The 17,855-nt window shown below is 42.4% G+C and overlaps 1 protein-coding gene across 6 annotated transcripts in view; it reads left to right on the plus strand.

Annotated features, from left to right (window-relative positions):
- Positions 1 to 17,855, plus strand: part of LOC118388428 (prickle-like protein 2) — a 112,341-nt gene that overhangs the window by 78,574 nt on the left and 15,912 nt on the right. The window contains exons 1-2 of one of the 6 annotated variants that reach the window (XM_035777505.2): positions 9,675 to 9,730; positions 9,948 to 10,163. The exons of 4 other annotated variants lie outside the window; for them this stretch is intronic. The gene's annotated coding sequence lies outside the window, so the exon portion shown is untranslated. Of the gene's footprint in view, positions 1 to 9,659; positions 10,164 to 17,855 lie in introns of those variants that run through there. One more of the 6 variants, XM_035777504.1, reaches the window with a different exon arrangement.

Raw genomic sequence — 17,855 nt, forward strand, 5'->3', positions numbered from 1 at the left:
AAGCTACAGTGAGTAGCAGGAACAGACAGATGGAAGAGTAGCAGTAACGGCAGTGTTCTGTGGAACATGGTGGAGGGGCTCCTGAGTGTCTCAATGCCTCTACCTTTTGTTGGATTGTCTGTGAGTGAGTGTGTGTGCGTGTATTTGTGTGTTCTGCTGAGTTTTCATGATTACACAGTATACGTGGATGCTGAATGAGTCATCTATTCCTTATTCCTTAGTGCTGTCTCAGACCTTCTCCAATCAGTCCTTGCGTTGCTAACACACCGAGTCTCAACACAACAAATACTATCGCTTGGGCGATATACTGTTTATACCTTATACCGGGATATTTCAAAATACCAATATCTTTAAAAAAATATATATATGTACATAGATGTTTGGGGTGGGGGCTGCGTGACACTATGACACTGCTTATAAGTATAACTATTAGAAATCTTAGATGTGAACTAAATTATATCCACCTCAGGGCTCCAGCTATGCATTTGGTTTGCTAATTTGTAGCTAAGTGGCTAGATGTCAAGATCAAGCTTGTTGGTTACAGCAGAGACATTCAATCCCTCCTGGATCAAGATCCCTAATGACTTCATAGTTTTGTGTGTGGGTGCGTGCGTGCACAGTTGAAGTCGGAATTAGGTTGGAGTTATTAAAACTAATTTTTCAACCACTCCACAAATTTCTTTTAAACAAACTATAGTTTTGGCAAGTCGGTTAGGACATCTACTTTGTGCATGACACAAGTAATTTTACAACACTTGTTTACCAACAGATAATTCACTGTATCGCAATTCCAGTGGGTCAGAAGTTTACATACACTAAGTTGACTGTGCCTTTAAACAGCTTGGAAAATTCCAGAAAATTATGTCATGGCTTTAGAAGCTTCTGATAGGCTAATTGACATCATTTGAGTCAATTGGAGGTGTACTTGTGTATGTATTTCAAGGCATACCTTCAAACTCAGTGCCTCTGCTTGACATCATGGGAAAATCAAAAGAAATCAGCCAAGACCTCACAAAACAATTGTAGACCCCCACAAGTCTGGTTCATCCTTGGGAGCAGTTTCCAAACGCCTGAAGGTACCACGCTTATCTGTACAAACAATCGTACGCAAGTATAAACACCATGGGACCAGGCAGCCATCATACTGTTCAGGAAGGAGGCTAATTCTGTCTCCTAGAGATGAACGTACTTTGGTGCGAAAACTACAAATAAATCCCAGAACAACAGCAAAGGACGTTGTGAAGATGCTGGAGGAAACTGGTACAAAAGTATCTATATCCACAGTAAAACGAGTCCTATATCGACATAACCTGAAAGGCCACTCAGCAAGGAAGAAGCCACTGCTCCAAAACCGCCATAAAAAAAGCCAGACTACAGTTGGCAATTGCACATGGGGACAATGATTGTACTTTTTGGAGAAATGTCCTCTGGTTTGATGAAACAAAAATAAAACTGTTTGGCCATAATGACCATCGTTATGTTTGGAGGAAAAAGGGGGAGGCTTGCAAGCCAAAGAACCATGAAGCACGGGGGTGGCAGCATCATGTTGTGGGAGCGCTTTGCTGCTGGAGGGACTGTTGCACTTCACAAAATAGATGGCATCACGAGGGAGGAAAATTATGTGGATATATTGAAGCAACATCTCAAGAAATCCGTCAGGAAGTTAAAGCTTGGTCGCAAATGGGTCTTCCAAATGGACAATGACCCCAAGCATACTTCCAAAGTTGTGGCAAAATGGCTTAAGGACAACAAATTCAAGGTATTGGAGTGGCCATCACAAAGCCCTGACCTCAATCGGCAGGGTAGCCTAATGGTTAGAGTGGTGGACTAGCAACCGGAAGGTTGCAAGTTCAAAACTACCCGAGCTGGCAAGTCTGTCGTTCTGCCCCTGAACAGGCAGTTAACCCACTGTTCCTAGGCCGTCATCGAAAATAAGAAGTTGTTCTTAGCAAGTGCCTAGTTAAATAAAGGTCAAATAAAAAAATCCCATAGAAAATTTGTGGCCAGGACTGTGGCCAAGCATGTGCGAGCAAGGAGGCCTACAATCCTGACTCATTTACACCAGCTTTGTCAGGAGGAATGGGCCAAAATTCACCCAATTTATTGTGGGAAGCTTGTGGAAGGCTACCCGAAACATTTAACCCAAGTTAAACAATTTAAAGTCAATGCGACCCAAATTCTAATCGAGTGTATTTAAACTTCTGACCCACTGGGAATGTGATGAAAGAAATAAAGGCTGAAATAAGTAATTATCTCTACTATTATTCTGACATTTCACATTCTTAAAATAAAGTGGTGATGCTAATTGACCTAAGACAGGGAATTTTTATTAGGATTAAATGTCAGGAATTGTGAAAAACTGAGTTTAAATGTATTTGGCTATGGTGTATGTAAACTTCTGACTTTAACTCTCTCTGTGTGTGTGTGTGTGTGTGTGTGTGTGTGTGTGTGTGTGTGTGTGTGTGTGTGTGTGTGTGTGTGTGTGTGTGTGTGTGTGTGTGTGTGTGTGTGTGTGTGTGTGTGTGTGTGTGTGTGTGAACTAGTGCCCCCTGTTTGCACATTCGTTAATATCGTATACCCCGTTATTGTATGGAAGTGGTATGAAAATCTGGATAACTTCCTCCCCTGACACATACTCTGTTGATCCTAAAATGCCAATTTCTCTTCAGTTACCGGTCCATAACTGCCACCGGAGCTGGGCAAGACAGCTCCTGTGGAGAAAGCAGCTGTGGTCATATCGACATGGAGCGTGTGTCATCACAGCTTATTGCAGGAAATCTGATAGTGAAATGGACCTTGGGTGGAATAAATGGCCTGACCAAAGTGAACTGTTGTTTTTGTAGTTGGTGAATTGGATGGGTGGTTGTTTTATTTCAGGGTTGGTTGAGATGAAACACTGTTGATTGGATGAGGACCCCCCTCACAGAACCTCTGTTGTGTGGTCAGGAAGTCATCCTCTTTATATTTCTATTGGCCACTTAGGTAAGCTCTGAAATAAGATTCAGTGTATTAAATCCCCCTTTTCTCCTTCTCCAATGTCATCTGTTCATATCAGACAAGTCTATTCAGTCCTGACTCTACACACCTTCGCTTTTACTTTATTCTGAAAAACCTCATCACTTAAATTAATTTTAATCCAAAATAGCCTGTAGTACTAAAAGCATAATTCCCCTGTGAGATAGTGATGTAAGTGAAACGCTTTAGGGTTATTGAGGTGAAAAGGGGAGGGTGGAAGTGGATTGGTGAGTAAGCCGGTCTGTTTTCCTATTCCTGTGTAGGTCTACATAGAGTTCAGATGGGCTTGACGGTAGCAAACTGGCTCTACTAATGCTGCAAGATATGGGCCTGTGTGAAAGTTTCTAACCAATCATATTTTGACAACACCAACCGATCAAACTGACTGGAGCTTGGTGTTTGTAATAGGCATGTTGCAGGCTGATAGGACTGATCCGATTTTTCAGATGTGCTATTCTCTGTTTAAAGCATGAGCTAATGGTTTTCCTACAGATGAATAAAAGAGCATCCTGGTTTTCGCTAGGTCTCTCTCTCGCAATCTCTCTCGCACTCTCACTCCTGTAACAGGAAGCTATATCAGTCCGTCCTGGGCTCTGATTCACGCCCTCCCTGATCCCTAACCCTGATACATTTACCAGACTGTGTGTGTGTGGCTGCTGTTGCATGAGTTGTAGGCTGTCATTGTAAATAAGCATTTGTTCTTAACTTCAAGGTTAAAGCTAGGGGGCAGAATTTTCACTTTTGGATAAATAGCGTGCCCAATTTCAACTTCCTGCTACTCATGCCAAGAATATAAGATATGCATATTATGTATAGATTTGGATAGAAAACACACTGAAGTTTCTTAAACTGTTTGAATCATGTCTGTGAGTATAACATAACTTATGTAGCAGGCAAAACCCCGAGGACTAACTGTTCAGATTTATTTTTTATTTTTTCCCATCTCTTTTCCCTATATTGTCTTTGCCATTGGAAATTGAATAGGAACATACTTTCAGTTCCTACTTACTGCACAAATAACATCTGACAGATTTTTTACATGTAATTTGTAAAAACTTAGTAAGCATGACTTATGTTCTGTTTTTTTAGTCTACTACATGTTCTTATTCGTGCAACAACAAGGAGGAAAAGTGTCCTCTAGACAGTTGTCTGAGGAATGTTCTGCCATGGCCTTGAATTGTGTTGATAACAAATTGCAAATCAAACGGAGCTGTAAGTGGACATAAGCAGAGCACTGTACTCCCTCCTGGTCCTGGACTAGAATGGACAGACAGAACCGCTCAATCAGACCCACCACTGTTTGACTGATCCTTCTCTCCTTCCAGCCAGTCTTTCTCAAACTAAATATTTAAACATGGCATACTTGAGCAAGGGTTTATTTAACTAAAGGTTTGGATGGCTCAAGTTTAAACCGTTACAGGAGCCTCTGGAGAAATTGGAGCACTACCCAAGTGATTGGCTTAAATAGAAGAAGATAATCACACGGCTGTGTTTAAATCACTGGGCCGACCGACCTGAGGATTTTTACTCTCTATTGATGTTCAACGTGAAAACAAGTCTACGTCTTTGTCCTAGACCACATATTGTGTTCAATTTTGCATCTTCTATTTCTCTCTTCAAGTAGTATGCATTATCAGCATGTACTGTTGTTCTGCATACCTGTCTGTGGTGTTGTAGAGTGTGTCTGAGGCTTTAGTATTGGGTATTGTGTGGTGTGACGTTCTCAAACAGAATGAGGCAATAATGTATCAAGCTGCTGGGTTGTTGCACTGCTGTGGTCACCCTAATGAGGGTGATCATATCCTTTATTAATGAACATCTGGTCACTCCTCTCCGCATGGCGACTGCAGGGAGAAAGGAGAGGGCTGCGGAGCTCCAAGGAGGAGAGATGTATGGTGTTCCAGAACCCTGCAGTCTGACTGAATGGGAGTGATCACCCATTGAGGTACTGACACCCACATGGCCGACATGACTATGGATTATTCCTCCCACTGGTGGATGAATGGGAGCTTAGTCATGAAACTGCCCTTGTATGTTTGGTGTGGGAGGTTTAGACAGCAGGTGGTTCACTTTAATTTTCCTATTTCACGTTGATGTAAAACCATTTCTTTCTACATTTTTCATGTTTATCAGTCGACATTTCCCTGTGCATCTACGCATACCTTTACTACGTCCCACCCCTTTTTCAACCAGAGGAAAGTGTGACCCAGTTATGTTTTTAATCAGAATCCGCATGTAGGACTGGGAAAACTCAGAGAGACAGAGGTAGAGTAGGGTACTGTGGACTGAGGAACGTGCTCCACAGCCCCTGAAAGCCAGGCTTCCTGTGGCTTGAGATGGATGGGGCCCTAGCTACACGTTTCTCCATGCTGAAGACCTCTTGTTTTAAGTGGGCCAGCAGGGGCAGAAATAGCCTACCCATCAGGAGCCTCTCCTCAAGATCACTCCAGAGCCGAGGGCCCCTCCATGAATGGAGTTGGAGCAGGACAACACACTCTCTCCCTGTTCACGAACCCCCAAGCAAATTATAATTTCAACAAACTGGCTAAACTTTTCTCTCCCCCTATAAAAATACAATTATGCCGCTCAAACCGTGTGGAATTAATCCATTTAACATTCAACATGGCGTGTGTAATAGTCACTTATCTGCTGTGAACACTATTGTAGAAGTGCTCGTGAGCTTTGTATCCATACACAGCCTCAGACCCTCTACTCTAAGGATAGAGTACATGGGTAAACGCGCTAGAAGAGACTTCTAAAAGCGGTAGCAGAGATTTGGGGAATTACTCCAACCCCCTAAATCCCTATCTGAGGCTGGAAATATGTCTAGTCTGTGGGAAAGGAAGTTGGATCAATCTAACTTGCTTGTTGGTCCCAACTGCTTTGATGCAAGCCCAGCCCAGTCACTAAAAAGGAATGTAGATATCTATACACACCAGAATGTAGATATCTATACACACCAGAAAAGGAGTGTTCTTTCTTTCTCTCTCTCTCGCTTGCTCTCTCTGTTGCTCTCTCTCTCCCTCTATTTTCTCTTGCTCTCTCTCTCTCTCAATTTATTTTCTCTATCTCTCCTCTCTTGCTCTCTCTTCTCTCCTTAGTGATCAGCTGTTGGGGTGAGATTCAGCTGCCTTGGTGTTGACTCAGTGATAGTCATCATCAGCATTTCCCACATGAAAGGAGAGAAGAGGGTGGTGTTACATGAGGTTGTGGGTCAACTCGGGCCATTGGAGCCATTGCTCTTTGTTATAGTGACAGATAATTTTTTTCTTGTTGCTTTTTGTTTGTTCCTTGGTAAGGTTTATATAATATTGGTGTATGATAAGATCCTCTCAGGAAGTGCAACTATAAAACATATTTGACATGGCTTGTTCATCCCTCGGGGCAGTAAGTATGCACTATCGTTCATCTTGTGCTTTGATAGGGACAAAAGCACTGATATGCTCCTACATGCTTTTGAAGGGAGTAACTTGTACCCCTCGACTAAAATGACCATGCAGAGGAACTGCATGCCTACAGTAAAGTAAATGTTATCTGTGGCATGTTTCCCAAGCTGGCCTCTACATTTTTATTAGAGCATTAAAGCAGTTACAGGCCCTGGATAAGTTTATTGGGAAAGTGCAGAGCCCATATGAGGTTAGCAACGGTCCCCAGACCAGCTGATCCGCTCTGTGGCTATGAGGAGTGGGGACGCAGTCACTTACAGTTCCTCATAAAATCCTGTGGAAAGGCCTTAAGTTCAGGATAAGGGGCAATTGATACTCTTGTGTGTGGGGCTAAAAGACGTGCAGGCCAGGGAGAGGCGGTCTGCCACGTGTGAAGATGGAATCCAAGCCAGACACAGCATTGGGAGCAAAAGCTGTAGGCTGACTCAAGGAGGTAAAGGAGAACGGAAAGAAGACTGCGTCTTCCTCAAACTGTGGAGGTCATTCAGAGCCACCGGCTGGTTTTACCAGCTTCACAAACTGTTTAAACAGCGTTCAACCACTGTTTCAAAGTGTTTTGTTTTTTTACTTTACTTTTTGGCTCTTGGCTAAAGCAGTGCAGAGGCTTTTGAGGAAGAATAAACACATCTTGATTTAATTACAAACTCCCCCTCGTTGCACTGTTTCCCCTTTGAAATCAACCACATTCAATGCAAGACAAATAAGCAAATTAGCAGCAGCAGTCAGACATTGTTAAACACTCCTAACACTGATTCTGGAAAGGAGCTCAGATAGTATTACAAGCTTAGAGCCATGCAAGTGTTTGTAAATTACGACTAACCAAAATAGCCCAGATATAATGAATCTAGTAGAGAACAATCAGCCTGTTTATTTAGTCCCTTTTAATTGCAGGTTGAGTCCACAAATAAACCGATCAATACCAAATCACATCCCAAATGGAAGAATTAATGTTGATTGACTTTCCATAGTTAAAGATGCACTCCGGGCGGCCTCCCGGGTGGCGCAGTGGTCTAGGGCACTGCATCGCAGCGCTACCTTTGTCACCAGAGACTCTAGGTTTGTGCCCAGGCTCTGTCGCAGCCGGCCGCGACCTAGAGGTTCGTGGGGCGATGCACAATTGGCCTAGCGTCGTCCGGGTTAGGGAGGGTTTGGCCGGTAGGGATATCCTTGTCTCATCGCGCACCAGCGACTCCTGTGGCAGTGCACAGTAACCAAGGTGCACGGTGTTTCTTCCGACACATTGGTGTGGCTGGCTTCCAGGTTGGATGTGCTGTGTTAAGAAGCAGTGCGGCTTGGTTGGGTTGTGTTTCGGAGGATGCATGGCTTTCGACCTCCATCTCTCCCGAGCCCGTACGGGAGTTGTAGCGATGAGACAAGATAGTAATTACTAACAATTGGATACCATGAAATTGGGGAGAAAAAGGGGGTTTTATTTTTAAAAATGTTTTTTTTTAAATGCACTCCGGGATCTAAAGCCCAACAAATTTGAAACGTATTTCAGGAATTGGATTTGGAACATATCACACAAATTGCTTTATGTGTATGATATAATATAAATGGCGAAACTCATAACATATCACACTAAATGGATGACGTAGTACACAATTGGGTACACAAAAAAACGGGTACCACTTTTGGCTCCTGAGCACCACTTTCAAAACTACTGGCTGAAATTATACAAAAGTTAGAGAGTAAGTCAAATTAATATTTTGGTTTACAACTTGAAACACTGATTTCATTCCAAAAGTGTAACTATTTATTTTGGTCCCAAACCGACAGAACCCTATCACCCAGTTTATAGTTCTTACAACTGCTTATACTGTATGTCATTGTTTCTACATTTGGAAGTTGTTTTGTCTCTAAACTATGTTTCAATTGTCTAGTGTTCAGTAACTGTCTTGCCTGTCTCCATCCCCTCATACTCACTGTTGTGGAAGAGCTGAAAGGTGAACTCTATTGTTCACTTCTGTTTTTGTATTATTTATTGGACCTTTATTTAACTAGGCAAGTCAGTCAATTCTTATCTTCAACGACGGCCTGGGAACAGTGGGTTAACTGCCTTGTTCAGGGGCAGAATGACACATTTGTACCTTGTCAGCTCGGGGATTCGAACTTGCAACCTTTCAGTTACTAGTCCAATGCTCGGGAAGCTATTTGAGAGGCCTTGAAACAATGTATTTCTTCTAAATCGGTTGATAAACATTTGATAACTAACTAAGCAGTATATAATAGGACCTCTTCGGCTACAGTGTATTGGGAAATAAGGGCAGGGGGAAGAGTAGCTTCTGCTTTTGCAAAAGCTAATGGGGATCCTAATGAAATACAAAAAACGTTTGGTTACCTTACTCTATTCCACACCAGTGTTCTGTGAGCTATAGGCTATCTATAACCCTTCTCCATTCTCCTCCATTATTTTGGTAATTGTTATGCATTTTGTTTCCAAATCAATGTTTGTCACATGCACCGAATACAACAGGTATAGTGAAATGCTTACTTACAAGCCCTTACCTTAACCAACAATGCAGTTTTAAGAAGAATAAGTGTAAAGAAAGTCTTTACTAAAATAAACTGAAGTTAAAAAAAATAAGAAAAAAATAAGAAAATAGAAATGAACAAAAAAATGATGAGCAACAAAAAGATAACAGTAGAGAGGCTACATACAGGGGATACCGGTACAGAGTCAATGTGCAGGGGCACCAGTTTGTCAAGGTAATTGAGGTAATATGTACATGCAGGTAGAGGTAAAATGACTGCATATGTAATAAACAGAGAGTAGCAGCAGTGTAAAAATGTGGGGAGGGGCGGGGGGGCAGGCAATGCAAAGAGTTTGGATAGCCGTTTGATTAGCTGTTCATGAGTCTTATGGTTTGGGGGTAGAAGCTGTTAAGGCTTTTGGACCTAGACTTGGCGCTCCGGTACCGCTTGCCGTGCGGTAGCAGAGAGAACAGTCTTATGACTAGGGTGGCTGGAGTCTTTGGCAATCCCTCCAATATCGCATGGTCCTTCTATTCCTTTTATCGCTCTCTAGCTGGCTGCCCTGGGGCAGTTGATTCAGTGAAATTGTTTGATTTGCATGCAAATGACTCCAAAACACCAGTCATTCACGCCGCTAATTATACCAGTGTTGGGATGGTGACTTGCTGACATCACTGATGGTCATTAGCATTCGGGAGGGGTGGGGGTGCGGTGGTCCTGGCTACTCCGTTATTCAGCCAGTCACTCGGGGTGAGCAAGTCCCCTGCTCAGCGCTCCTTAACTAAGCGCATACGGTAAAGGAGTCCCTTTGGATCGTTTTTCAACTTTCTAGCTTTCTGTTGCTGCCTCCGTAAATTATTGTTTTGGATTCGTTCTAAACGTAATCTACAAAGTTAAGGCTATTGCATTATCTCAATGTAGGTGGACTAAATGTAGGGGTATTTGTGTTTAACCGCTTATTGGGTTTTGTGTCGCTTTACCAATCCTTGCGCTTGGTGAATGTGTTTGCAGAACAGCTTGACAAAAAGGCTCGCAGAGCGAAGAGGACAGAGTTTAGAGGAACAGATTGCGCCTTCGCACTGACCAGAGAGTGAGAGTGCCGGATTCGTAAAATTGTGTAGCAGGAATAGTAGACTATGAAAAGGCTTGCAATGAGGAAAGTGTGGTTGAAAGCTATTATCACCGGGTGCATAGCCATGCTCTCCCTCACACCTACTTGGTGATAAGGTAAGCATTGACTACATTTTACCGTTTGTGGCTCCGTTATTTTGTATCAATATGTTATTTACACAGCTGACAAGGCTATCTTTGCGCTCTGCTGTGTCCGGACCTTCAAGACAGTATCTATTTCAGGTTTTAAACTGTGGCCAAGTTTAATCAGCATTTCCAGTTTGAGTGAACTTTTACTGCCGTTGAAAGGTCGTGTTTAGAAAGGGTTTGATATTTCCTGACTGCAAGATGTGTGCTACAATGTAGTCTGTGGCTCATTCGTGGTGTGCTCGATTTAAACTAAATCATATCAACATCAATGAGGTATGAGGTGAAATGTATTTTAACGACTAGGTAGGCCTATTCATGATTTAGAACTAGGCAATCATATTTACATTGCAACTACTAAGCAATTACACTGATTATTCTGTAATAGATTTTTTTTTTTTAACGTTACATTTTTTTTGCTCGTACGCAATAGTTGCACTGACGGTCTCACTCATTTTCACCTTACTGACTCATAGACTATCCTCCGTAATGGATGTGTTGTTAACCATTTTCTCTTTATACTCTTCGTGGCGCGGCGGTCAAACTAACCATTTTTTTTCCAGTGGGATTAGTCTTTGTTGTGTTGGCTCTGTGGTCTGGACGTGGCCGGCCGCGGGATTGATTGAGTCCGGATAGGTCATTTTGGATTAGCATATGAACGGATTTTGTGGAATAATGAATAATGGGACACTCCAGCAGCTGGCCCGAGAGTCCAGGGGCAATGGAGATATCAGGCTGCATTGCTCTGAAACAGACATTTAGACTACAGGTAGCCTCGGCTCATAGGCAACCAACCATCTTATCAGTCTTGATGTGCAAAATAATATCAGTTGGTTTTTGACCATCCCCTTTCAACACCATGAGATTGTTTAATCTGGTCCACAGTTTTAAACCATGTTTAGACTAGTTGTGTCTGTTAGCATTTCAAACTTGCAGATAGTTTGCACAGATGGGTTCCCCAATGACAGTTTGATAATATCGCATGAGAACAGCATAGCTACAGTTCCGTATAAGGACTGAGGTCTCAGGAGCCTGAAAACCTGCCCACATGTGACATACCATGCATCTGTACCAGTAGCAGTTACCGAACAAGTAACATGGTCATCTGGTATAAAGCTGCCATCCTCAGTTAATGTTACATAAATATATAGTCCTCTCTCACTTCCTGCACTTCTGACACTAAACCTTTACAAATTATATAAAGGTGTAGTGAGATTACGTCTTTTTTTATTATATTTTTATTTTTTACCCCTTTTTCTCCCCAATTTTGTGGTGTCCAATTGTTGTAGTAGCTACTATCTTGTCTCATCGCTACAACTCCCGTACGGGCTCGGGAGAGACGAAGGTTGAAAGTCATGCGTCCTCCGATACACAACCCAACCAGCCGTACTGCTTCTTAACACAGCGCACATCCAACCCGGAAGCCAGCCGCACCAATGTGCTGGAGGAAACACCGTGTACCTGGCAACCTTGGTTAGCGCGCACTGCGCCCGGCCCGCCACAGGAGTCGCTGGTGCGCGATGGGACATCCCTACCGACCAAGCCCTCCCTAACCCGGACGACGCTAGGCCAATTGCACAGCTGCCGCTGTAGTACAGCACCCTTAACCACTGCGCCACCCGGGAGGCCACGTACATTCTTTGATAGTGTTCAGTCAATGTATATTTTATGGAATGTGTGTGTGTTGGACAAGAATAATGGATTAATATTTATTGCGGCAGGTGGGTGCAGGCCCAATCTCCATTAGATTGAATATATTGGATTGAGTCGCCAGTAATTAGCTACTAATAAACACCTTTTTTTGTTTGATTCCTCTTTGGTATGTAGTGCAATCCAGTTTAACACTGATTAAAGATGAACATGTCTGCTTCAATAAATGACCAAATTAGGACAATTTAAGACTAAATACACTGAAAGGAAATGCCCATCTGATCTCAGAACAAAAGGCATTTAAAAAATAGAGAAATAATCTGTCCTCCCTGCCTGTCCAGAGAAAACAAAAGAAGCAGAAATAATAGAAATTTGGCTGCTGCCTGCCTCCAGCTGTTCCTCTGAACATTTTTTCTCCTTCTCCTCTCCTCTGAGCTGCCATTTAAACATGCTGTCTGGAATGATGACACAGAAACACAGCAGCTGTTCCTCTGAGCTGCCATTTAAACATGCTGTCTGGAATGATGACACAGAAACACAGCAGCTGTTCCTGTGAGCTGCCATTTAAACATGCTGTCTGGAATGAGGACACAGAAACACAGCAGCTGTTCCTCTGAGCTGCCATTGAAACATGCTGTCTGGAATGATGACACAGAAACACAGCAGCTGTTCCTCTGAGCAGCCATTTAAACATGCTGTCTGGAATGAGGACACAGAAACACAGCAGCTGTTCCTCTGAGCTGCCATTTAAACATGCTGTCTGGAATGATGACACAGAAACACAGCAGCTGTTCCTCTGAGCAGCCATTTAAACATGCTGTCTGGAATGAGGACACAGAAACACAGCAGCTGTTCCTCTGAGCTGCCATTTAAACATGCTGTCTGGAATGATGACACAGAAACACAGCAGCTGTTCCTCTGAGCTGCCATTTAAACATGCTGTCTGGAATGATGACACAGAAACACAGCAGCTGTTCCTCTGAGCAGCCATTTAAACATGCTGTCTGGAATGAGGACACAGAAACACAGCAGCTGTTCCTCTGAGCTGCCATTGAAACATGCTGTCTGGAATGATGACACAGAAACACAGCAGCTGTTCCTCTGAGCTGCCATTTAAACATGCTGTCTGGAATGATGACACAGAAACACAGCAGCTGTTCCTCTGAGCTGCCATTTAAACATGCTGTCTGGAATGATGACACAGAAACACAGCAGCTGTTCCTCTGAGCTGCCATTTAAACATGCTGTCTGGAATGATGACACAAACACAGCAGCGGTTCTGGGAGCTGCTCTGGAATTCGTCGGGAATGGGGTTCCTTTCGGATACCACATCAAGCCCACTCAGCTCCATGGCTGTTTTTCTCGAAGGCAAGGGTTGTGGATGTGTTGAACACTTTAGAGGAGGTGTTTAAGAGCCTGCATGACACCTTGCCCTATGGCAAATGAAACTGTTAATATTGGGTTTGTTAAATGAATGGCACCACCACATCAACCCAACCTCTTGAGATGTCCCTGACTTGGCAGAGGATTTGTACCAACCAGTCCATAGGTGGTTATTAAGAGTTCCACAGTGGTGAATAATACTGGAAAACAAAACAATAAGTATCTCTAGTCTAGTAAGAACTTGTCTGTGTGTGGGTCAGTCATTTCTTGGGCGTTAGCTTCACCAGTGGACAGGGTCTTTACGGGTTGGGTGTGTCTACTGACTGACGGTGCAGTGTGTCAGAGTGTAGCTGTTTAACTTGGCTGTTGCCAGGGTGATGTAGAGGAGCAATGCAATGATTAACACTGTGGTGGTGACTGATTGTCTGCTTACATCACAGTCTCAGCGATTACTGTCCACTCAGATAACTTCCAGTCATTAGAAGCTTCCTGCTGTGTTCTGCTCTGACCATGGAAGGCTTTATCTGCCCCAGGAGAGGAAAAGCCAGTCTACTTCATTTATTTCATTTTCTTACCTTTTACTTTGTGGAGTTTTTTTTAGAAAGCGTTGGTTATATACTTGGCTTGTATTGAAGTCATGTAGATGACCAGTGTAACATGGGGTATTGTTTCAGGATAGAAATCCCAGTGATGTGCACCTTGTTGTAAATCAGGGGCTTAGGCCCTGGGGATATCTCTGCCAATCCTGATGCAGGGAGATCAGATGTTTGGAAGGTGAATCACTGGATGATGGCCCTTTACATCTGGAGAGAGACAGGCTCACGGGTCCCATTGGACTCCAACCCTCGTGCTCCCATGTCCAGTTCAAAGACGATGAGAACAATTGGGTTGGTGTTTATAAGGCCTCTGTCTGTATCGTTTTAAAACGGAGACACTCCGGGAATGCAGTGTGAAACACTCTCCCCCATGCCCAATGTACTCCTCCAGGCTATATTTAAACCCCTATCTCCAAGCCTGTTCTCCACCCAAAGGCAGAATGAGCCCCTTGCATGAAAAGGATTGGGAGATGTGTGTGTAATGGGTTTATTCTATTTTATTTGTCATGTTTTTGTACCCTCTGAATCATCTCTCCGTGTTCTAACGTACATTTAGTATGTTGGTGTGTGTGCATATATGTGCATACTGTAAAATGATTAAGTCACTGGTTCCACTGGTTCTACTTTTCGGTCAGTGTTACCTGAACTTAACATTTTTAGTTGGCGCAAACTCCAACTTGAGAGAACTTCGGCACAAATTAAGTTAACTTAAAACTTGTTTTTGCTCAACTTGACTCACATGTTCATTCAACTAGATATTATTATTTTGGTATCTTCATAAAAAAATGGCTGTGGAACTAGTTACACACAGACAGTGCTTTGACATACAATGTTTTAAACTTACATATTTGACCAATATGATTACATTGTGCATGTATACAGTAATTACTATTCAACACGTCCTCACCTGGGATCTTCCTGCTTTGCCACCATGTCTGTGTCAATTATCAGTTAATCTGACTATTGATTTGATTGACTTATTTCAGCAATTTAAAGGTTTTCTGTATAGTTGTCTGTTAGTGGGGCATATTACTCTGTGTTAATGTTAATCACTATGATAAATAAAATAGTTATAACAGAACTGAGATTTATTTTGTAAATAGTGCCATACATGCACTCAAACGTATTCAGTTGGCCTTGCTGTTATGATTTTTGTGGCGGATAGGTGGCTGGTTCGGGTCCATGTTTTGACCTTGTGGGAGATCTTTAAATGTGCCCTTGGGCAGGGCGTTGACCCTGGTTGCTTCTGTGGGTCGCTCTGGATGGGAGTCTGTTTGATGACTGAATGTAATGTGAATGTTCACTGCAAGTAGATTGTATGTTTTAATATTCAATCAAAATAAAAAAAATAAACACTTTGATCGAAAAGTTGAGGAAACTAAAAAGACTGGAATCAGTCAATTGAATAATAATTAGTTGAAACAACTAGATTTTTTTGTACAGTGTGTGTACGTACGTACATGTGTCTCTAATCCCACATCCATTAGTAATGATGGAGAACTGCTGTATTGTAATGAGAGGACTCTGTAGCCCCAGGCTAGGTGTCCCACTGCTAGGATGGGCTGTTTAATTCTCCCTCTCCTGTATGGACGGGCTGGTTGTCAGAGAGCTGATGACTTAGTCTGAAAACCGAGGCCTGACTCCATGTACTACCTACCACTCCCATCAATATTCATAGATGAGATGTCTTGGCATATCAGTATTCATTCATATGTTGATTTAATATTCATGCACACTGCTCTGAAGCCAATCACCTCCAGGAGATCAGGTAGATTGCCCTTGCCCAAGGGTAGTGAAGAAGCAGAGATGTATGTAGTGGTCCCCAGCCATGCATCACTAGTTTATTTAACCAGTGCTTGACTTGGACAGGTGCTCACTGGAGCTGAGTACCGGCACCTCAAATTTCTACTGCTTAAGCTCCTATTCCTTTTATAGAACATTAGCTCAAATGTATTGTGGAGCTCATGCACCTACATGTAAACAATACTGGCACCCATAATTAATACCAGTCCCTACCCCTTTTATGGCAATCCTAAATATGTGCTTAACAAGTCACATAAGTTGCATGGACCCACTCTGTGTGCAATAATAATGTTTAATATATGATTTTTTCAATTACTACCCTATCTCTGTACCCCGCACACAATTATCTGTAAGGTCCCTCAGTCAAGTAGTGAACACAGATTCAACCACAAAGACCAGGAAGATTTCCCAATGCCTTTCAAATGGGCACCTATTGGTAGATGGGTACAAGTAAACATCTGACATTGAATATCCCTTTTAGCATGGTGAAGTTATTAATTATACTTTGGATGGTGTATTAATGTTCCCAGTCACTACAAAGATACAGCAATCCTTCCTAACTCAGTTGACGGAGAGGAAGGACACCTCTCTTGCTGTGATAGGAGAAAACTGAGGATGGATCAACAACATTGTAGTTACTCCACAAAACTAACCTAAATGACAGAGTGAATGGAAGAAAGCATTTACAGAATAAAAAATATTCCAAAACATACATCCTGTTTGTAACAAAGAACTAAAGTAATACTGCAAAGAATGTGACAAAGCAATACGTTTTTTGTCCTGAATACAAAGTGTTATGTTTGTGGCAATTACAAAAAAGCAAATTACTGAGGACCACTCTCCATATTTCCACGCATAGTGATGGCTGCATCATGTTAGGGGTATGCTTGTAATCGACTTAAAAAATAAACGGAATGGCGCTAAGCACAGGCAAAATCCTAGAGGATAACCTGGTTGTCTGCTTTCCACCAGACACTGGGAGATGAATTCACCTTTCAACAGGACAATAACCTAAAACACAAAGCCAAATCTACACTGGAGTTGCTTACCAAATAGACAGTGAATGTTCCTTAGTGGCTGAGTTAGTTCTTAATTAAATCTACTTGAAAATCTATGGAAAGACCTGAAAATGGCTGTCTAGCAATTGATCAGGAACTCGTTTGACAGTGCTTGAAGAATTTGAAAAGAAAAATGGGTCTGGAAAATTCTTAGAGACTCACCCAGAAGGTATCACAGCTGTAATCACTGCCAAAGGTGTTTCTACAATGTATTTACTCAGGGGTCTGAATACTTATGTAAATGAGGTATTCCTGTATTTAATTTTAAATATGTTTCCACAAATTTCTACAAATGTTTCCACTTTGTCATTACGGGTTATTATCTGTAGATGGGTGAGAACTTAATGTTTTTGAATCTATTTTGAATTCAGGCTGTAACACAACAAAATGTGGAATAAGTCAAGGGATATGAATACTTTTTGAAGGCTGTAACTACTGCTGTACACCTTTTCTATTCACATACTGTCGCTATACACCAGTGGAGGCTCCTCAGAGGAGGTAGGGGAGGACCATCCTCTTCATTGAATTTCATAAATATTACCGAAGTTGTAATTTTTAGAAAAAACTATACTAAATATATTCACATGTTGCCAAATCATTGATTAGAACACATTGTTTTGCAATGAAAGTCTACAGTAGCCTCAACAGCGCTCTCTGGGGTAGAACCATGGTGTAAGCCAGAGGACAGCTAGCTTCCGTCCTCCTCTGGATACATTGACTTCAATACAAAACCTAGAAAGCTCACAGTTCTTGCCCCCTTCCATAGACTTACACAGTAGTAATGACAACTTCTGGAGGATGTCCTCCAACCCATCAGAGCTCTTGCAATATGAACTGAGAGCGAGAGAGAGATTTACATGCACTCAATTAGTATTTGGTAGCATCGCCTTTTAAATTGTTTAACTTGGGTCAAACGTTTCGGGTAGCACAAGCTTCCCACAAAAAGTTGGATGAATTTTGGCCCATTCCTCCTGACAGAGCTGGTGTAACTGAGTCCGGTTTGTAGGCCTCCTTGCTTGCACATGCTTTTTCAATACTGCCCACACATTTTCTATAGGATTGAGGTCAGGGCTTTGTAATGGCCACTCCAAAACCTTGAATTTGTTGTCTTTAAGCCATTTTGCCACAACTTTGGAAGTATGCTTTGGGTCATTGCCCATTTGGAAGACCCA

The sequence above is a fragment of the Oncorhynchus keta genome, chromosome 10 (genome assembly GCF_023373465.1).
Source record: "Oncorhynchus keta strain PuntledgeMale-10-30-2019 chromosome 10, Oket_V2, whole genome shotgun sequence".
Lineage (NCBI taxonomy): Eukaryota > Metazoa > Chordata > Actinopteri > Salmoniformes > Salmonidae > Oncorhynchus > Oncorhynchus keta.